Consider the following 23,510-nt stretch of genomic DNA (forward strand, 5'->3'; position numbering starts at 1 on the left):
GATGCTTGAAGGTGGAGGATTAGCCAGTTGAACTATGGTGCCAGCCCCTATTCATAGTTTTCATGATACAGTTTTGTGGATGTGGGGATTTTTTCCTTTCCCTTCCTTTTCGCTTTCCTCATTTTCCCTGCACCATTCCCCCCCATATTGTTGTGGTAGTATGGTCCTTTAGTAACAGTTGCTAGTTTAACATTCAAGTGCATTACGACATTGTAGGTACAGCCAAGGTAGAAAATGCAGGGTCATATCATCAAGACATATTTAATTGTTTCATTGTGAAGGTTTCTAACACTCAGAATTTCCAACCATGACAGTGTGACATGAAGTCATCTTTGCTTTTTACCTTGAAATGTGTTTTGCTCTAAGGTTTAGTATCAGTATGCGTGAACTGTTTGTGTCAGCCTATTTGATGTCTGGTATCAACTCAAAGTCGCGTATTGATTCAGCTGTTATTGAGAGTATCTGAATGGCAGCAGGATTTTGGAAACTTGCATACACAGCCTTCCTATGCTGTTTTCCACCACATTTATCTCTTAAAATAGTATTACATCAGTGTTTATGGTGGTGGTGAGGGAGCTGGAAATTGCTTCATAGAAGGCATTACAATTTTAAGACTTGAAGATAAAATGGGCACATTACATTTTTTTTCTGAAAGATAATTGCTAAGATGAGCATTTTTATTCTTAATGATTTGAGATGCAATGCTTTTCTTTAAATAATTAACAATGTATAAATCTATAGGCACAAACTTATCATTGAAAGATAGCAACAAAACTCCACCTCTCAGTGTTGCTGTGAGAATAAATGTACGACGTTCTAGAATAATGTCTGGCATGCAGCAAACATGTGATAACTTCTCTTTCTACCTCTTTACTTTCTTTCTAATAAAAGCAGTGACTATTCCTTCCATGATTCTATTATTGTACATTTTAGATATTCTGTTAGAAGTTATTCTTTAACTTTTTTTTAAGATTTATTTATTTTATTACAAAGTCAGATATACAGAGAGGAGCAGAGACAGAGAGGAAGATCTTCCGTCTGATGATTCACTCCCCAAGTGAGCCGCAACGGCCGGTGCGCGCCGATCCGAAGCCGGGAACCAGGAACCTCTTCCGGGTCTCCCACGTGGGTGCAGTGTCCCAATGCATTGGGCCGTCCTCTCCTGCTTTCCCAGGCCACAAGCAGGGAGCTGGATGGGAAGTGGAGCTGCCAGGATTAGAACCAGAGCCCATATGGGATCCTGGGGCTTTCAAGGCGAGGACTTTAGCCACTAGGCCACGCCGCTGGGCCCTATTCTTTAACTTTTAAGACCATGCCAAAAGTCTTTCATTATTAGTTCAAACATGAATCAGAATAACCTAACGTCTTGAAGATTTTAAAACAATTGCAAATCTAGTTTTGGCACATTCCAATAAATATTTAACATTTGTGTATTTTGCCAAAACTAAATTCCATGAACTCTTGGGATTATGTTAGGCATTTTGAGGACTATCAAAATAAAAAAATTTCTCATATTTCCAATTCTTAATATATTTTCATGATGTCTTTTTCATAGTTTCTTTTAAGAAAACTTCTAATTATATATATGTATATATATTTACACACACACATATAACCACAATCTATGCCCATATCCATATCCATGCTTATATCTGTATCTCCATTATAGCTGTTTCTTTCAAGGTGCTTAGAATTGTGCTAGGGATGGATGTAATATAGTATATATCCTTATGGAATTCACATTTTAGTTGATAAAATAGAAAAAGATAATTATTTGTATTTATATTTGCATGGTAGAAATTTAATCATGATAAAGAATGATGGAGGCAAGACAGCTTTGTCTTTGGGGTGTTCAAACAAGTCTTTGTAGAATAAGTAACAACTGACTTTTAAAATGATCACAGTTTTTAAAGAGGAAAGAATTAGCAGCAAGCAGGTTCCGTGGTCTGACCATGGAGTGCGTGTGTCAGAGCTGGGCCTCCTCAGTAGCTCAGACGGAGCAGAGGGCAGCATACCCAAATGGACATGGAGGATATGGCAATACATCAGAGCCTCCAGAGGACACCTGGTACCGTGGCAGAGGATGCAGGACAGAACAGATTGATCAACTACCCCAACCAGTCATTGGCAGTGAAGATCTGGGCTTATGGAGACACTAAGGTGGAGTGGCAGCCAGTGGATTTGGGAGAAATTTCATCACGATTGAAATGGTGGAATCGCCAGCAGTTCAGGACTGTTGAACTATCAAAACCTCTTGAGAAATTCATGGTGTTATAAATTCTATTTTCCTTCCTGTTGTTGATTTTGTATTGTGGCTTTTCATTTAAGACGGATGTGTGGTGACTGTGTAATGGAGACTATCATGTCCAGATGTGAGGATGCAGTGCAGTGTGCATCTCTACTTCCGGATCAAAGATGGACTACTAATGAAACTATTAGCTGTATCTTAACAATAGGATGCTGGACTCTCTGCCATTGTCCCTGCCCGCAATGATGAGCATGTGACTGTTTATAAAGAGCTATACTATAGTAAAAATATAGGGGAATTTGGTGGCGGGGAGGGGGCAGGAAAAATCCCAGGGCCTATGGAACTGCATCATAGAATTATGATAATAATTTAAAAAGAAGTTAAAATGATATATATCTATGTATATAATTAGGGGCAAGCAAGAAACAGCAGTCATAGTATGAATTGTCATGGCCTGCACTGAGGAAGGTACATGAGTATGGAGATGCATGAACTGAAGGGCAGCTTACACTAAATAAGGGAGTCTAGAACCAGAAACCAGAGGCAAATTCAATGTAGGGAATGTGAATATGAATGAGATATGATCTTTTTTGCTTTGGAAATTGAAATTGTAACTCACAAGACATAGAAATAAACATATCTGATTAATGGTGACACAGATTGTGATGTCTAAACCAGTGCATCCCAAACTCTTTTTTTTTTTCTTTTCATTCCAAATTTTTATTATACCAAAAAAATACTTATTTGTTGTAGATGCAAGCATCCCATACTCTAACAAGCCCACAATCTTAATACACTGTAGCTTCTGATTCAATCTGTCTAGGGTGACCCCCCCCAAAACTGCATTCAGAGTAAGCTGCCATACATTGTCTGGGTTGCTGATGTGAGGAATCCTCTGAGTAGCAAGGAATGGTTCGAGGCAGGGTCCGCTGAGAAATTTCTGAGTTGATCAGGAGGTCCTGCCGAATGGTCTGGCAGCTGGGTCTGGATCAGCAGGAAGCACAGCACAGAGGCAGGCAGGGTCTGTCTGAAGACAAACGGACTTGGGAAAAATTACTAAAATATGGGAGGGGCAGATCCACAGAACTAATGACTCACAATGGTTTTGCCTGTCCTGAATTAACACGGCAAGGATTAGTAAACTTGTTTCCCAAAATAGATGAATGTTCTGTGGGATAGGGTTTTGTTTACATGATACACTTCCTGATGACAAACTGTTGCTAATCCTATTCTATATGCCCAATGTCTTGGAAGTTCAACTTTTGATCATTTGGTTGATAGAGACATTTTCATCCTTTGATCTCCAAAATCTTCCCATGACCCTAGAAGCTCAGATGGCTAGCACTTGTCTCATTTACTCTTCGAAAAAAATAAAAAAAGTATTTTAGTGCTTTTTTCAATACCTTTCTCGACATTACAAACGTCTTGAAATGGTTGACTTTTTGCCTATGCAAATCCTCCTAATGTGATGAATTCCATCTTACAGAGGTTTACTTTCCATGATTAGCCCCACCTTCTTTTGTATCTTAAATCTCTGCCCCCCTCAGATACTCTGTGCAGTCACTGTTACATTTCATGTTTAAATGGTTCTCGTGTTAGACACTATCACTTGCTGTATGTTCCTCTTTAGCTACTGTCTTTGCCTTATATTTGGAAATTTCTCTTCCCACTTTGGGTCTCTCTCACCTCACATTCACGAAGTGACCCAATGTAATTTCTTTTCTATACCTTCCTGAAGCATTTTATCTAAAGTGACTCTTGCCAAATTGCCAATGAAGTGTCCAATGAAATAGGCATGTAAATGAGGCTCAATTTTCATGCACTATTCCCCTTTCTTGCATAAAAAGCTCTGTCAGGCTTTTTTTTTTTTTGCCATAGTCACTAAAATTTGATTTCTCCACATGTAAAATACACACACACACAAAAAAAGCCCCCCAAAATGGAGATCTTATAAATTTTGGGATTATTAGGAGTAATAGGAATTGTGTGTGACATTCATGACATTTTTACATAGTTTAGATTCCGTAATTTGCAGCTAGTAGAGGCAGTGTAAAGTAGGGAATTTAGACTATAAATTTCTTCACTCAGTTCCTATTTCTTCAACTTTTCAGCTTTGTGACTTTGAGCAAGTTCTTTACTTTCTCTGTATCTTCATTTCTTGATCTGTGAGATAGGCAACATAATAATTCCTGCTTCATAAGAATGTGAGTAGCTAATGGTGTGGTATGTTTAAGTGGCTGGTGAAGAATAAGCCCTTAATGATCATAAACTATTAATAAATAAAACAATCCTCATTTTTTAAAAATTCAGTTTGGCTATAAGACATTCATAAATCAGCTCTAATTTGGAAACGATATGTCATTCTAGAACCCTAAAAATTTTCAGCTTAAAAATTTTTTGTAATATCTTTCACTGACTTTTGATTTAAGCAATTTGAACATATTTGCCCACAGAAACTTTGAATTCACTTGTTCAGAACTTGTCTCCTCCTACCACTTGCCTTCATGGAGAAGCATGTCTCCTTTCACTTTTGGAATTCTATGAAACTCTTACACAGACTGTATGGTGGTGAAGAAGCACTGTGATGAGGTGCTAGAAAGCCAAGGTTCTTGTCCCGGTTCCTTCACTCCCTCATCGCAGGAATTTGGCTCAAACCTATCCTACTGAGCTTTAGTTTCTATAACAGCAAGATGATAATATTTTCCTCAAGAATAAAAGTATGTATAAAAATTCTTCAGAAGTATGGAGTAAAAATTCAAAGCGTGCATGACTATAAAATAATGGCTAAGTATAGAAAGAAGATTGCTTAATTTACAAACTTCTCTAGTGTCTTAATAATCTATACCAATGATTTTGGGATTTTTAATCTCACAGTATCAGAGCTTCTGAAAAAGTAAATTTCCCCATGGTTTTTTAATAGCAATAGAAAGAAAAATCAAAGCAAATACCAGCTGTCCTTTGAGACATTTAACTAAAAATGCAAACAAAAAACCGAAATAGATCAACTAGCTGTGAGCTGCAAACAATGCCTTTAAAAACAAAATTATGTCGCTTACTGACTCTAGTTTAATACTTTAGAATTTGAGAAAAATTGACATAAAAAATAAGACAGGCTGGTTGTTGATGCAAGTGTATTTGAACATATTCAGCTATAAGAGGACAATATTGGCTGATGAGTTTCCACCTGGGTGTCTATGCCAACTATAATTGCATTGGCACCAAGGACATGCTTCTAGTTTATTCAAATTTGGATTGTATGCGACAGCCACTTCTTTGTGTTATGTACAATCAAGGGAATGAACAGAATATGAATCCACTTAACACATGCAGTTAAACCAGGAGGAAGATGATTCTGCCAGCACTAAGATTTTGCTGATGAGTTTTCAGTTTGCTAAAGTGGGAAGCTTATAATTTTCTATCAGTTTAGACTCTAAAGTTTAGACTAGTGGAAAATGAATGTGGGGTCAGTGGGTGGAGATCCTCTGTTAACTTAGTGTGTACAATTTGCTCATGTGGGAATTTATACATTTGTATTTAATATTCCATTTTTGATAAGATAGTGTTATAAACTTTAAATGTATTGTAGTTATCTATCATCTTTCCTTTAGCTTTTAATTTATCAAAACAGTGGGCTATTACAGAAAGATCACTAAATGGAACTGTTTTTGGGTAGGCGATATTTAGTCACATATTGCTAACAGCTTGTTTGTAGGAAGTCTTATTTGCTTTTTATTCAGCTGGAAGTGATCTTACTTACATATCTCTGTTTTTGGATTGCTTTTATGGCATGCATCATTTCATATTTTAACATATATACATAAATGTATATATAAATAAACATATATTTCCCATTAGAATAAAAGATTGCCTTGTGAAAAGCTATTATAAATACTGCATTTGAATAGATTCATTTCTTAAAATATAATGACATTAAGCAGCCAATAAATATGTACCTTGCACAATAACAGCAAAGCCATGAATGGAGGGGTTTCATGGACAAGGTTCCTGACTTGGGTATAAGAATCAGCTCTACTGTCCTCTGGCTACCAGGGATTCTAAGAGTTGCTATGACCTTAGGAAGCATTTTGTTCTCTATCAGCCCATTTCTTTTATTTTCTTTTAGTTTATATATAATAATTTTTCTTAGTTTTTTTTTTTTTACTAAATGGAAACATCTATGTCTCCTTGACAGAATTCCTATGAAGTTTTCTACTAGGAAATGTATCTGTAGGTGTTTTACGAGTTATGGAGTGCTATATGAGTTGAAGACATCACAACATTTCTGATTGCAAGCCTAGAGTCTTTGTTGATTCCCATATTTGACTGAGTTTGTAACCCATAGCAGAAAATTGCTGAGCCCAGTTTAAGATTGGAAGGCTGACTGCTTTTTATTAACTATAGAGTCCAGGGAATTGTGTGCTGAGCTGGCACACTGGAAGAAGAAATTGACAGCTAACTCTATGATTTGTAACAGTTGTTGGATTTGTGCTCAGATTGCAGTTCTGTAGAGTTTTGAATTCTTTTCCCATCTAGAGAGTTGCATTTGGAAATAACTGTGTAGAATTTTACCTCAAGAGCTCTGTAGGTGTACTTCTTGAGGTGCTCAACAGATGTACTCAGAAATTACCCTGAAGAATCTAGCAGGTGAGTATCTAAGAGCTGTTCCAGTGGTAAGAAATGCTATAAATGATTAAGGCAAACAAATGGTGATTAATTTTTATTTTATTAGTGGCTGTTGCCAAACAGAATCACAGTAATGGCTAAGATCCACCCTTTTGTTTAATTAATCTGTTAAAAAGTATTTAGTGAATGCCTACCCTGTGCCAAGCACTGTTTAGATACAGAGATTCAGGTGTGGGCAAGAAGGGATTTGCTGATTTCAAGTCTAAAACTTTCATTGGAAGGTTCTGGAATATGCTGCCTGCATCTTTTTATCTATAGTTTTTTTGTGTGTTATAAAGTACAGTATAAAGTACATTATAAGGTACTTCCTGTATATGTTAGTGTCAATAGATAACTTAGTAATGGCAGCAGCTGTGTTCCATGAGTGGTGCTCATGGACAAAAACATCCATGAAGATCCAAAATTATCTCTACCATCCTCTCTGAACCAACCTGAGATTCAGGGCAGATGACTAGAGGTTACTATTTTTTTTTAAATGAATATTTGGGATTGGTATTGTGGTTGTGGAGGATATGTTGACACCTATGATGAAGGCTACCCACATAGGCACCAAGTCAAGTCTTTACTGCTCTGCTTCAGATCCAATTTCCTGATGGTGTGTTTGGAAAAGCATCCGAAGATAACCCAAGTTCTTGGATCCCTGACACCCACATGGGAAACCTGGATGAAATTCTTGGTTCCTGACTTTGTCCTGGCTCAGCCTTGGCTGTTGTGGCCATTTGGGAAGTGAACCAGAAGCTGGAAGAACTTTCTCTTGCTCTGCCTCTATGTTTCTGTAATCTCTGCCTGTTCAAATGAATGAATACATATTTAAAACCAAACAAAGCAATTACAAAAACCCCAAATATGTTCATTTCCGTAGGAAAACTTATGGTTTGATTTCCTTGTCAACTTACTTGCATGAATTCCCCACTATTGTATACTATTTTTCTTTCTTATATGATCACTTTCCAACCAGTTCTTAATGAGAAGATAAACTGGAATTAAGGATGATTTTTATGGTTAGAAAATCCAAGCAGGAAGATACCTTTGTTTAAATAAAACATCTAGGATAGTTTCATAAAGCTTGGGTGACTCATTAATAGCAATATCCTCTTCCAATGGATTTTTTTTAATGACGTTTATGTAGTTAATCAGGGTGGGAAGTTTCCAGGGTTAGGGAAAAGTGCATGTGATCATTATTTCCAAATTTTCTATTTCTGGGGGGGGTGAGATAAGGGGAAAAGCCATATCTAGTCTCCCAAACACCCCAAAACCTGGGGATGGGGAAATGCCCACCCAATATCTACCCAATGTGGCACAGGCTCTGGGGCTCTGCCCAGGTGGCTGTGATAATTCTGAAATGCTATTGGTCTCACCAATCCATTCCAATGGACTTTGGATGGACTGCTTTGTACTTTAAGGTAGCATTATATTATATTCATTATAGTACCTCGAAGTGATGACTAAATACTGAAGACAGAAAAGTAATTTTTTTTTTGAGATGAAAAGGCATACCTTAGCGTCTTGATTATCACTTTGAAAATTTTGAATGTTTGGTAAAAATAAGAGAATTTAGATTAATTAAATAAAATATAGTTTTTGGTAATTTGCCAACCAGAATGGTTGCCTACATTTTATAGTTTTATTGGTAATGCTAGGCTAAGAGAATAGGCTTTGAGGTCAGCCTGTTAGGATTTCACTTACTGACTAGACGGTCCTGGGAAACCACTTATGCTCATTCTACAGATGAAGAAACTGAAGTTCAGGTAGATCTATACAATGCGTAGTGTATAGATTGTTAGGATAGCCAAATATGATAATGTTTGCAAATCATTAGCATAATGCCTGTCTTTAAGAATATGATAAATACTTTGTGATGGTGATATTGTTCTTAGTTAAATCTAGGCATACTTTGATCAACCACATGATAGAAATTGGTTTCATCGAGGTATTATGTGTTATTTGATAGGAAAAAACAGAAAAAAAAAACTCCCAATCCTTTGGTTCACTTCTGAAATTACTCTTATTATTCTCCACTCTGGGAACTATGAAGACATCTACAAAACTGTGGCCAGTTTCCCAGACTCATCCTCTCAGGTATAAGCTAATGGCAAGGGGGCTCTTGTTCCAATCCTTCTTGGACTAAATTGGATTATACGTCTACCCACAAATAAATGTGGCTGGGGCACTTGCTATGCTGCTAAACCAGTTCTGGATTACTTATGCAACCCTTGAAACAGGGTGCTTCCCCTGGGTCACACAGAGGGTAACGAGGCAGAGGAAGAACCTGGAAGAAAATTACTGAACACTTGCAGGAGATTATATGCCTATCAACAAAAACAATAAATGCTCATCAGAAGGGGGTGTTAAATTGAGGTCAAGCATGAGAGAAATGTTGTGGACTGTACTGAATATTCTGTTCTAACTAGAAGTTGAGTGTGATGGTCGTGAACACCCTCTTCAACTATATAATGAGCCTGTAATTTCATGATATGATGTTCATAAATGATTATCTGTCAAAAGAGAAAAGAAAATCACTTAAGAAAGATTGTGGAACATTTGCTAATAATCTATTCTAAAGTTTATTAAATCACATTATAAGTGTGGTTGCTAAATTTATTTTCCCAGATATTTAAAAAAAAAACAACAACAATAAAATCATTAGATACTTTGCTGGCTCTGTCTTCAGACCAGAAAGGGTATACCTAAGAAGCTGTTGAACTTGACTGGACGGTAAGATGCTGGACTCTATGTTTGGTATACGCTTGCAATGGGGGAATCTCAACTGAACTTGAGCTGTGGTTATGCAACAAGGTGGAGGAATCCACCATGGTGGGAGGGTTTGGGGAGAATCCCAGTACCTATGAAACTGTGTCACATAATACAATGTAATTAATGAATTAAAAATAATAAATAATAAAAAAAAATCATTAGACACTGCTTTGTAATAAGGAGTCAGCCATGGTTGTCACCTCAATGTTGATGAGCCATGGCTTTTTCTGTGAGACACACATTGGTGTTGAGGATGAATTTCCATAACTCTTTCCTGAAAGACCTTTAAGTGTGAGGGTACTTGTAGAAGTTCACAGAAATGAATAGACAGGTTTACTTGGGTGCAGGGATATTTTGAATTCCATCATTGGTGTTTCAAAATATGCATTTTCTGTGAATTCTTTGAAGACACTTTACATGCTAGAATTTCAATTATTTTTTAGTTAAAATTAACTTATCTTTTCATTCAATTTTTACAAACTTTTTGAAGTACCATTACATGTCTTTACTATTAGAGAGACATGTGGCAATTGCTCCCAGGGTTCTGTCTGCTTTCTGGTGGGCGTGTCTTAGAGCCTGTCTATGACCTGAGGCACAGCTTCCAGGCTTACATGTGGAATGTGACCTCAGACACGACTAGGAGGTCAAGGGGAATGCATGTGGAACATGACCTCTGACATGACCAAAGGTCAAGGGATGTAGATGTGTCGTATAGCCAATTACAGTGTTTTTGGTGGATGGAGGGGCCTGCCGGAAGACGCCTTCCTGGCCTCCCTTTCCTTAGTTTTTATAACCTGTAACTTGTACATAATAAAGCGACATTCCTCACCAGCTTGTCTCTGATGATTCTTACACCGAAGCCTGCTGGCAGGTTTAAACTCCCTAGAAAGAAAAGAATAACAATAGCTAGCATTTTTTGAGTACTCTCTACATGTTAGCCAGGCCTTAAAAGCTTCATTCTATCCAGTGAATCCTGATTAAAATCTTATGATAGAATAGCATGATTATTTTTGTTTAACACACAAGAAACCAGAGAGATAGAGAGATTAACTAGGTGTAATGTGAGATTTGAATCAAATAAGCCGATGGGATTTTTTTTTTTTAAGATTTATTCATTTTATTACAGCCAGATACACAGAGAGGAGGAGAGACAGACAGGAAGATCTTCCGTCCGATGTTTCACTCCCCAAGTGAGCCGCAACGGGCCGGTGCGAGCCGATCCGAAGCCGGGAACCAGGAACCTCTTCCAGGTCTCCCACGCGGGTGCAGGGTCCCAATGCATTGGGCCGTCCTCAACTGCTTTCCTAGGCCACAAGCAGGGAGCTGGATGGGAAGTGGAGCTGAGGGGATTAGAACCAGAGCCCATATGGGATCCCGGGGCTTTCAAGGCGAGGACTTTAGCCACTAGGCCACGCCGCCGGGCCCCAAGCCGATGGGATTTCTAAAATGTATTTGTAATTTCATTATCTGAATTCACTTCAGATTGTATAAAAACAGAACATTGAGTTGTAATGTAATCTATTTTAATAAATACATTTTGATTTGTACACAGTGTTCATTAAAATAATAATCAACTAATATACCATGTAGTATTATTTTTATTATAAAATTTGACAACCAGGAACTCAATTTTTTGGTATCAAGCAGCTTCATATAAGAATGGCACAACATATATCTATAAGTAATTTTGAGAAAGTATACTTAACACATTCATCCCTGAATTTTACAAAATCACGTAAAGTAACTGATGATAGGATGTTTTTGAGTTTTGAATGCTGCTGAGATAAAATAGACTTGTTTGTTTGCCTATTAATGTTTATGTTATATTGCCTTTTAATCTTTACTTAAAAAATTATTTTTAATTTTAATTTTTAGTTTTAACAGATACAATGTTATTTGTAGATACAATTCTAAGGATATAATTATATTCTGTTTCTTATCCCTCCTTCCTTCCTCCCCTCCTTTCTTCTTCCTTTGTTTTCTTTTCCAAGTTTTTGAGAGAATGCATTTTAACTTTACGTTCCATTAAAAGACTTAAAACTTTACTGAATAAAACATTTAAAAAGTAAAAACCAAAGGAGTTCTAGTTTAGCGGGAATATAAACAACAGTTATAAACAATAATTAAAAGGAAAAATGACCATTTCAGCTATGTACAGTAAATTTTAAAGTTATCCCAGATAATCAAAACTTTAGTAGTATAACATTCTTAATCATTGGTTTGACAGTTACAAAACTTCACAAAGCTATATTTGCATCAATACTGATACAAAAAGCCATTTCTTTTGTTTTCCTTTTACTTTTTAAAAAAATTTCATCTTTTGTATATAAGAGAGAACATGTGACATTTGTCATTCCATGCCCAGCTTATTTCACTCAACTATTTGCTACAAATAGTAGGATTTCACTTATAGCTGAATGATATTCCATTGCTTATATATACACCACATTTCTTTATTCGTCTTCTGATGACAGGCACCTCAGTTGATGATAGAATGCTGCTTGACTATGGGAACAGTGCCTCCATAGGCACATAGGTACAGGTCTGTTTTTGATACAATGTGTTGGATATATACCCAGTAGTGGGATTGCTGAATAATAGGGCAAGTCTATTTCTAGTTTTTAAAGAATTCTACATAATGCAAGTGGTGGACTGCAGTAAATGTGTTGGCGGCTTGTCCAGATTACTAGTTCTACATATACATTCTGACAAGTGGATTCACAGAGAGAGAGAGAGAGATCTATTTGCTGGTAAGTCCCCTAATTCCAGCAATTGCAGGAGTTGACTAACGCCAAAAATTAGTATCGGTTAGCTCCATCCTTGTCTTCCACATGGGTTAAAGGTACTTGAGTACTTGGGCCATCATTCTCCACTGCCTTTCCAACTGCATTAGCAGGAAGCTGGATAGGAAGCAGGGTAGCCAGGGACTCAAATCAACGCTTTAACATGAGATCCCAATTTCCCAAACAACAGGTTAACACACTGAGTCATGATGCCTGCCTCTTGTTTTTTGCCATTCAGTGCAGTCATCTCCCAGCATCTGCTCTGAGTGTTGATGGAGAAATGGCTGTCACACAAAGAAAACCATCAAACAGAGAAGACCAGCTCTCAGCATCTGACTCACCCAGGAACTTTGTTGCAGCACTGCCCCACTTCTCTAGTCAAAAGGCAAGGACAAAAAATAGCGGTGAACTAGCACTAAGGTACAAGGTGCACAGCATTCCTCCGATATAGTAAAACCGGATCTGTAGTACTGTTTTCATTACAGAACTTCTCTTTACTGTCAAACCAAACGTAGCCTTCAGCCAGCAGCACATTCTTCTCAGTTACTTTTTTTTAATCTTGTCTTTTTAGCTTCCTTCCCCTAAGAACATTTCAAAAATAATTTTCACAAGGATCCTTGTCTCAGTCTCCTTGCAGGGCACCTGAACTAATGCAGAAGCTACAGGCATAACAGTAGCGTTTGAAGCCATGCACGCTAATGAGATCACCCAAGAAGAGAGTAGAGATCAGTCAGCCCTGGAGAGTGTTATTGGCTTAGGGCTGGAGTAGGAAGAAAATATACAGAGAAGTGGGAAATAAAACAAGAAAGCATTACAGAAGCCAACAAAGGATGTGTTCACGTAGGAACAGCAGTAGATCAAGTATTAGGGAAGAAGAAAGAAGCAGCAGATGATAATAGTTCTCTCACTGAGTTTTGGATTCTCTTTCACTTTTGAAGTTTGTCCTGGAACAATTAGAGTTATACACATTGTGTCTGGTGTTTCTCCCAGAGCCTGTCTGGAGAGGATGTAAACAAAATGGATTCTCTGGTTCAGGGTGAAATAGTGATTGGTATGTGGAATCAGACAGCAGCTAGTGTTTGCCCTAAACAACAAGCTTGCCTAGCCTATTGTCTTTCATGTCCTAGTCCTCTCACATTCTCCTAGGCTCTTCTCCAGACTGTGGACTCCTTAGCAAGCAAGTCCTGAGAGTCTCGTTCTGGTGATCTGTTGATGGGTTGCTAAGACAAGAGTTCAAGTACAGTAAGCATCAGAAAGTGGCTTTAGCACAAAAATGGTTTACATGTTTAAGATGACATGTTGGTTACATTGATTTGAACATTACACATTGTATGTATTAGATGACTAAACTGTATCAATAAACATATATATAAAACTGTTAATTAGATAAAAATATTCTTAAAGTTTGAAAACTAGAATATAGATAGTTACCTGGGGCCAAAGTTAGATTAGAGTGGTTACACAGGCTAGCCAGTAGTCTGGTCCTGCAAGCACAAAGGCAGTTGAGATTAAAATTTAATAAATCTACAGCCAGCTAAGTTTTTTCCAAATAACTGCAACTGCCAGCATTGGGCTAGACCAAAGAAAGGAGCAAGCAGCTTCTTCCGGGCCTGCCATGTGAATTCAGGGGCCCAAAGATTCAGGCCACCTTGCTTTGCCTTCCCAGATTTGCTAGTAGAAAGCTGGGTTCGAAGTAGAGCACCAGAATATGAACTGATGTCTATTGGGGATTCCGACATTGTAAGCAGTGACTTAACCTATTATGCTGCATTGCCAGCCCACAGACTAAGACTTTGCTAGATTATATTATATTGCCTGTAAATGATATTGTAAATATCCAGACAGCTCTTGGCAGAAAAAAGCTTCCCTAATCATGAGAGTAAATGAAAGAAGAGTTACAGAAATCATTGCACTTAGGCAAGTGTTACTAGGTGAAGAAACAGAACAGAGTCAAGGGGTTAGGCCAGTTTGAGAACAGGGTCCATGGAGGGGTATGTGTGTGTATTTATGCACTGCAAATGTTTTAAGATGTCAGATTTCTGAAAATTTTATGTTTAGAGGAAATCAACAAGTAGGGAGAAATTGACACTTCAGAAAAAAATATGCACCCAGGATAATGAATGCCTGTGTGATTCTCATAGAAAAAGTGCTTAAATAAAACAAACTCAGAACAAATGAATAGCAACATAGTTTATTTTTAAATCTGGTAAAAGTATTGGCAACATATATTCTCAAATATTCAGTTTCATCCAAATCTGCCATTTTCTATGAAACAGATGAGCAAGACCTTAAAAATAATAGGTTGCTGGTTGTCTAGCATCTGCCATTGCAAATATAATTCTTTTGCAGATGTGACAACCTGTATGGAGCAGGAGGCATACCATTTTAGACATTTACTGGTGATTTCAAATGAGATTGACAAATAACTACATTGGAATAGGTGAAGGAAATAGAAATCAAGATAAGGAAAAAAGAACCTTAGTAAGAATTTGAATGTTTTAAACTAAATTCACTTATACTCCTAAGCAGATTAGATGTGATAAAAATGACTAAAAATTTAAACAGTAAGCCTTTGTCTCAAGAAGATTGCAATTATTGTTGCATACTAGAAATCTTTTTGGCAAAATCTAAAATTTATGGAGAGCAGTACAGGATCATCATGCAAATTTTTTCCATTCATTTTTCCTTTCTAGAGTTGCCATCTGTTCAATGAGGGTCATTCATCTCATTTTCCACTTTCTTTCTTTCTTTTTTTTTTTTTGAGGAGCTCTCAGCTCTTTAGCTGTGGGAGTTCTCAGCTATTTATACATTTTCAGCTGTTGCTTGAATTCAGAAAGTCTGTAAGTTGACAATTCCTTGGATGCTCAGCTTGTATTTGCTGTAATGAATGTAAACCCATATTTGAGTATTGGCTTCAAGGTCAAGGACATGGGGCTGTCTTCCACCAGTCTGACGTGTGGCAAGACATGTTAGCTTCATGAGGATTCCTCTTGTAGTCTTTATAACCAGAATGTCCATTCGTTTTCATTATCTCCCTGACCATTACATTTTATTAGCAGAAGAACATGTGAGAGCTAAGCAGCATCTGGTTCATGCGCTTCTGGCAATGGCTTGACCTGAAATGCAAGTTCTGTGGGTCAACTGGTTCAGACTCTGTCAGGCCCATGTAGGTTAGTGATTTGAAAGGCCACATGCCACCTGCCGTGACTGACCTCCTTTCCGCATGAGTTTCTCTGTTCAGCTATCCTCTCAATACACAAGTGACTCGGTGTGAACTATATTGGAGATGATCTTCCTGTGATAGTCAGGTTTGGCATTATGTTCTTTGTTTTTCATTGTAATAATCAATGATCATGAAATATTGATAGTATAATCTTCCTTCCTTCCTTCTTTCTTTCCTTCCTTCGTTGCTTCTTTCTTCTCTCCCTCCCTCCCTCCCTTATTTCCTTCCTTTATTCATTTTCTTCTTTCTTTTAATTTATTTGAAAGGCAGATTTTACTGAAAGAAGGAGAGACAAAGAGAGAAGTCACCCAACCACTGGTTCATGTCGCCAAATGACCGTAAGGCCACAACTGAGTTGATCTCAATCCAGGAAAGGGGAGTTTCCTTTGAGGCTCCCATGTAGGTGCAGGGGTAAAGGATGTGAACGACCCTGAGCCACGTTCCCAGGCCCTAAGCAGCAGCTGAATCAGAAGTGGAATAGCCAGAGCACAAACTAGTGCCCATAAGAAATGCTGGCACTGCAGGTGGAGAATTATCCTACTGGCCCCAGGTTGCCAACACTGTAAGCAACAGCCTAAACCTACTTTGCTCCAGTGCCAGCCTCAATAATGACTTTTACCTCAGGGTCTTTTCCTGTGTATTTTTCTCCCCTCCACCCACTTTTTTGGACATCTAGACATTTGATTGATGAGACACAAATGTCTGATTTTCTCATTTTATCCTGCTATTTTGTGTACACACCTTTGGATATGTCAAAACATTATGAAGGTGAACTAAAACTTCGGTCTGTTCATTGTGGCAGAAATGGTCAACAAGTGGCTAAGTAAAAGCTGCAACAGTGAAAAGCATGTTCTTCTTTTATACCAGCCCCTGCTGCTGTATCTTTACTCCTCTTCTTTTCATCAATTAAACTCAGGAATCTCTGACTGGAAATTGAATAAAATACTTCATCACAAAAACCAGCACAGTGAAATGGTGAGAAGTTTTATATATATATATAAAACCACATGATAACCACAGGTGACCGTATACCTCTAGGGTTAGCATAGGCCAGAGTAAGTGCAGGGTGGTTGGGTTTTGCCACAGCATCAGCTGGCAAATACTGGGATGGAGGCAAGTCCTGTCAACCAAGACTACAGACCCATCTGATGAGTGCAAGATCGGGGCTGGGTATGGGCCTATTAGGGCAACTGTGGGCACATCTATAATGGGCTGCAACTCACTGGTGAGCACAAGAATCAGGGCTGGGGGCAGGTCTGGCTAGATAGGCGGTGGCACCCCCCGGCCTAAGTTTGGGCTGGATAGGGAGGTTGGTTGAATTGAGCTAAGTTTCAATGCCCATGGATGTGTACGAGAGCTGATTGGGATAGAGGACAGATTGGGCCATTCTGCTGTATATTCTGGCAAGCATAGGAGCCAGCGGGGACAGGCTCAATGTGGATTATTGGGGGTTGCTCCTAATAGGCTGTCATTTCTGCTGGTGAGTGTGAGGGCCGAGTGTGTGGTAGGCAGATTTGTGGTGGGTCACAGCATCGATTAGTTTATGTAAGAGACGGGATTGGAGATAGAACTGACCCAGCAATTACAACTACCAGTATGTGTATGCTGACGTGGGTGATGGATTAAGTCAGACTCCATACTGGCAATCACACACAAGAGTCAGTTCTGGAATCACCTCAGATGAGGTTTCTGTGGAGATTCTCCTGACTGAACTGCTGGACTCAGAACTCCAACCATGGGGGGAACATAAGACCTGTGGTCTGATCTTGGAGTACATGTGTCAGAACTGGACTTCCTAAGTGACTAAGATGGAACAGTGGACAGCATATCCAGATTACATGGAGGATATGGTAGTCCATTGGGGCCTGCAGAGGACATCTCGTACCACAGCAGAGGAAGGAGAGCAGAACAAATTGCTCAACTACCCCAGCCAAGCATTGACAGCAAATATCTGTGCAGATGGAGACTGTAGGGTGGATTATTTCAGCAGATGGACCTTGGAAGGATTTCTTCCTTCTTGGATTGATGAAATCCACATTTCAGAACTATTGAAACCACTGGAGCAGAAACCTTGGAGCCAACCCCACATCGGGAACTCTGGGATGGCATCAGGTGGCTGTTCCCCATCCCCAGAGAACTGGAGTGGTAGGGAGTCTCGGTATAGCTTCTTCCCGAATTTTCCCTTTTCCTCCAGAAACGAGGACGAAGGGCGAAGATTTAGAAACTATCGTCTCACCCTGGTCAACTATGTGAACATTATGAATAATAAAAGTAAGAAAACACAAATTAATGAGGATGAATTGATTGTAGAGACTTTTCACTCAAAAATTAATTTTTGATTGTACTTACCTATGGAGTACAGAATGCAGTACAATACATGTATACAACACATAATGAGCAAATCACGGTACTTAGCAATTCAATTTCCTTAAACGTTTATTATTTCTCAGTGTTGAGGACCTTCAAATTCCTCTCTTCTAGATTTTTAGAAATGTAACATGTAGCCATCTTTTATTTGCCTTTCACTTGTTTATTTGGTTTTATTTATTTGAAAAAGAGCGAGAGAGTGAGTGAGCACTTGCATCTATGGTACATTCCCTCAAAACAGCTGGGGCTTCTCCAGGTCAAATCAGGAACTCAGAACTCAGTCTGGGTTTCCACATGGGTGTCAAGGGCTCCTGTTCTTGAGCCATAACCTGCTGTTTCCAAAAGTGTGCATCAGCAGGAAGTTGGAGCCTAGGAACTCTAGGATGAATTTTGGGCACTGAACCGCTATACCAAACACCTGCTGTCATTCAACTTTTAAAGACACTTCTTATGGAATGAGAACAAAAACAAACGCAGGCTAAGAAATCAATGATGTAGAATTGCTAAGATCAAAGAAGCCATGGGATTGTCCAAGGAATATATATTGGCAACAAGGGAAAAACATTAAGACTGGAACTTTGAGAAATTCATTTTTTTAAAAAAGCTTTTTCATTATGGGCACTTTATTTTTTTCAGTAAAGAAAAACTGAAAGATAAAAGTTATATAGTAGAAAAATTATTTTTATATATCATTAACTGTAAGTATTATTAGAATGCTTTTATATAGATCCTTCTAGCATCCCCCCATTTGATATTTTATAAATGTATTTTGGAATGTGAACAATAGCACCTAAGCAACAGGTGGAGGAGGTGGCATTCCTGAAAACAGCTGGAAGGAGGTAGCAGCAGAAGTGGATGAGCTGGCAAAGAACACTGGTGTAGGAGAAAACAGAAAAGCATTTAACTGGTCAGGATCTTCAACATGAATGTGACTGAAGACCACTTAGTTAATAATTAGATCATCAGAGTTCTCAGGTAGAGCAATCTTTCAACATATCAACCAAACAGAAAACATGAATAGCATTTTCACGTTAATTCAAACTATCAGATTAAATGTGAAATTTTAAGGTATGGGAACAGACAGAAATTAAATTATAAAGGTTTGTGGTTCCATTATCCACACTGTGAATAACTTAAATTTCCTAATTTTGGTAACATGCTCTCCTCTTTTAATAGGAAACCCATGAAAACAAGTTAAAATCGAAAACATTTTATTATCTCCTTAACACTTAAAGAAGAACTAATTACTTCTTTCCTTGTTAAGAAAAAAAAAAGTCTTTGAAAATATTAACACATTTTATTTTCTTTTAATCAAATCTCATATTTTGTTATCACGTCCTTTGAGCAGTTTTTCCAACTCGGTAAGCACCAGTTGCAAACCAGGGGATATTGGTACTTCTACACCACTATCTCTTATCTCAATGTGCTGCTCAGATGTAGAAAGGCAATATGATAAGTTATTAATCCTGCATGATTTAAGAGCAAAGTAAAACCTAGAAGATATTTGTGATGCTTGATAATTTTCCCAAGATAACATTTTCTTAGCTCATATATTTTTTTCCGTTTGTTTTTCTACATATTTTGGAAAACGTAAGAAAGACTGGAAAAGATGATTGAAGGAAGGAAGACTGGAAGGAAAGTCATTGGAAGGAAGATTGGAATATATGTTGCTTTTCAGATCCAGGTAGGTGAGTCTAAGATGCTTTGGCTGGAGTGGAGAAAAAACGTAGATAGTGGCCTATTGTGAAATTGATGTCTTTATGTTTGGATTCAACCCTCATCACTTTGGTATTTATTTTATTTTTAGAAAGTGGCAGTAGTTGGAAAAATATGAAGAATTATAGACTCATGACAGAGGCAGTCTCTGTGCTACCACAGGAAGAACGAGGAGTGTTTCTTCTGTTTGGATAAGGACGTGATTTGTGGTCATGTTGGGAGACGGTGTGAAGCCTTTAAGAAATGGGTCCTACTGGCTCATTGAGGATGGTATCTTCAGCAGGAATTGATGAAAGAGGTTGTTATGGAAGAGGAGCCTGGCCAGTACTGCCTCCGGCTTCCCATCTCACCAGAGAACTTCATCTTCTGCATGTACAAGGCTGTTTATCACTAGGCTGTCATTGGAAGCTGGACCGGTGAGGCCTTCTACTGTGGACTTTGAGCTTCTAAAACTGGTCCAGTAATAGGATAATCACTGAGAAAAGAACAAAACTAACATGCAGCAAAAATCAATTAAAAACAGAAGAAAGCAAGAAGCAAACAAAGAACAAAAGCAAAATAATACATGTAAGGTAGTAAAATGCCAGAAGTTTCTATCTGTACTTACTTTAAAATAAATATAAGACTTTTCCAAACTAGATAAAGCTATAGAAAAAGAAAGCAGAGTTGGAAGGAATGAGTGGGGAGTGTCTCCTTATTGAGTATGGGCTTTTTCTTTGGATTGATAAAATGTTTTCAAACTTAATGTGGATGAAAATTACATAATATCATGTGTAACCTTAAATGGTCACTGTGCAGTTTTTAATGGTTAATCTTTTTATTGTGTGAATGTTACTTCAATTAGAAAAAAAATCAGTTAGCAGTATGTTGCGGGTAAAATTAAGGATTCCAGATAATTTTATTTGAAATATCTTGATTGGCAGTGAATTAAAATTAATCTACTTGTGTAAATGATACACAGGAACTCTGTTATTTCTTATAATTCCATTCATTTATAATTATCTCAAGATAAAAGATTGATTTTAAAAATATCAACTTTCAGAAACTGAGAGATGGCCTAAATATTGAGATTCAATTGGGAGATACATGATTGAATATTTTCCATTTGCTTAACATACATGTACTACTTAACATGTGTTAGATACAAGCCTGTTAACTCAGTAAATAATAATTATGATAATATTATTATTCTCATTATTATTTCATATTATATTATTATTATTATCATTATTATTATTCAAAGAGAAGGAGATACAGAGAGGAAGAGCCTCCATCTACTGGTTGACTCTACAAGTGGCCATAACAGCCAGAGCTGAGCTAATTTAAAGCCAGGAGGCAGAAACCTCCTTCGAGTCTCCCATGCAGGCACAGTGTCCTGGACCATCCTCTACTGCTTTTCTAGGTCACAAGCAGGGAGCTAGTTGGGAAGAGTGGTGCAGCCAGGACATGAACCAGCACCCATATGGGATCCTGGCGTGTGCAACGCAAAGACTTTAGCTACTGAGCCATCATGCCAGGCCCAAGTAAATAATAATAATTATTATTATTTTTTAAAGATTTTATTGTTATTGGAAAGCTGGATATACAGAGAGGAGGAGAGACAGAGAGGAAGATCTTCCATCCGATGTTTCACTCCCCAAGTGAGCCGCAACGGCCGGTGCGCGCCGATCCGAAGCCGGGAACCAGGAACCTCTTTCCGGGTCTCCCACGTGGGTGCAGGGTCCCAATGCATTGGGCCGTCCTCGACTGCTTTCCCAGACCACAAGCAGGGAGCTGGATGGGAAGTGGAGCTGCCGGGAGTAGAACCGGCGGCCATATGGGATCCTGGGGCTTTCAAGATGAGGACTTTAGCCACTAGGCCACGCCGCCGGGCCCGTAAATAATTATTTTTAACATTAGGTTTTTGGAGCAATTCCTCCAGCATCTGGAACATGATGTAAATTCAATAAGAGTTAAATGAATACTGCTTAACAATTAAGTGACATTTTTTCCAAGTTGCTCTCACTAAGTTCTTTCATTATCCAATTTTCTCCTGAATTTTGTGTATTTCAAGATAATTTTTATCCTTGTTTGGATTCTTCTGAAGGTAGAGACAGCCTGGAAGCTGGGATCATATACTTTAATATGGAGGGGAAGCCAGGAACTAGCAGTGGAGGAACTTGGAGAATGTACTAGAGAAAAAGAGGGAGTGAATATCATGATGAGTCATTGAAGTTGCAGCTGTGGCCTCAAAATTTTGCAAGAACCTCTGAGAAGCATGCGGGAGACTTCCCAGAATTGCCCATTTAAAGGATTGGAGGTTGGGGCACTTACCCACCAGCTCCAGTGCAAAACTGATTAGGCATGCACCGCTTGTGCTATTGCCTCCTCCTTGGACTTGAAAAAGCCTTGATGTAGACAAGCAGAGAGGAATTGCATAAATTGGGATAGGATGTTGGCAGCTTCCATAGACCAGCAGCTGGAATAGAAGATGGAATGGGGAGATGAAATATGAAGGGTAGAAATATCTGCTGCAATCAATGAATTTAATTTCTAATTCAGTAAACAATCATTGAATGGTGACCAAAGACCACAAATTAATGCACAGATGTACCTATTATAAACTCGGGCATTATCTTCAAGTCAGTGTTTATTTTCAAAGAGGGGACCATTGCCCCAGTGGATTGGAGAAATATTTATGATTACAGACATAATATGTACAAACTGTCTACTGGGAGGTCATGAAAACCTTCTGAGGCTCTTTGTCGCTTCCTCCCACTCCCTCGTGTCCAGGCTTGCAGTTTATGGCTGACTCTTCTCCAGTGCCTGTGTTTACCAGATAGGCCCTCAGACATTCCCATAAATGGTTTCTGCTTCTCTAGGAAAATGTTTTTGTCTGATCATCATCAGTGGTGGGTATTGTGATTGCTTCCAGTTTAATGGGAAACGTTATGACTGGTTTATACTCTGATATCATCAGTGAGCCGGTGATTGCCTGGTGTTTGCGAGGCAGCATTTTTTTCAGCAATCAGTGATAGGTTGTGCAATGAGTATGCAAAGTTAGCATACTTCATCAGGGAGCACATCATGCAGAGGTGAAGCTGCTTTAGTGTTGAGACACTAGCCATATTTTATTTATTTTTAGTGACAGGAGACTATTTTCTGAATATTAATGAAAAGAAAGTAATATATTTGCCAGTGTGGTGCTGCAGCCACTTACATTATATATTTTATGATAACATAATCATAAATATAATTGGTACTGACATGTCCCTGAGGTTTTATGACAGCCTTCCAAGTAATCTTCCAGATTTTACTAGGGGAAGAGGTGAAGGGATTTCCTCTGAGAGTGAATAGTTCTTGGGTTACAGAGGTGTGTAGGGAGTTATCTCAGTTCAGTGTAGATATCCTGGGGGTAATTCGGAGCTACAATCTATCAATCTTGAGAATAAAGACTTTGGATGTGATGTGCTCATAGGAGGAGGAGTTCTGTTTTGCTGGGTGGTAAAGGGCATTCAGGTTTTCAGGCAGCTACAGGTCTTGACTTCCAGATTCTGCACCTACATGGACTTCAGATGGGATGAGGTCTTATTTCCAAGAACAAGAGTGATTTTAGTTTGCAGTGTTTCAAGGGGAGTAGACTGTCCGGAATGTTGCGAGAGCAATGTATCAATTGATAGGATGCAACTGGAATTTGGAGAATTTGGAATAAATGTGGCCATAGGGATGTGAATACTTCCTTCCCTATCCCTAAAGG

This window comes from Ochotona princeps, chromosome 4 (assembly GCF_030435755.1).
Source record: "Ochotona princeps isolate mOchPri1 chromosome 4, mOchPri1.hap1, whole genome shotgun sequence".
Lineage (NCBI taxonomy): Eukaryota > Metazoa > Chordata > Mammalia > Lagomorpha > Ochotonidae > Ochotona > Ochotona princeps.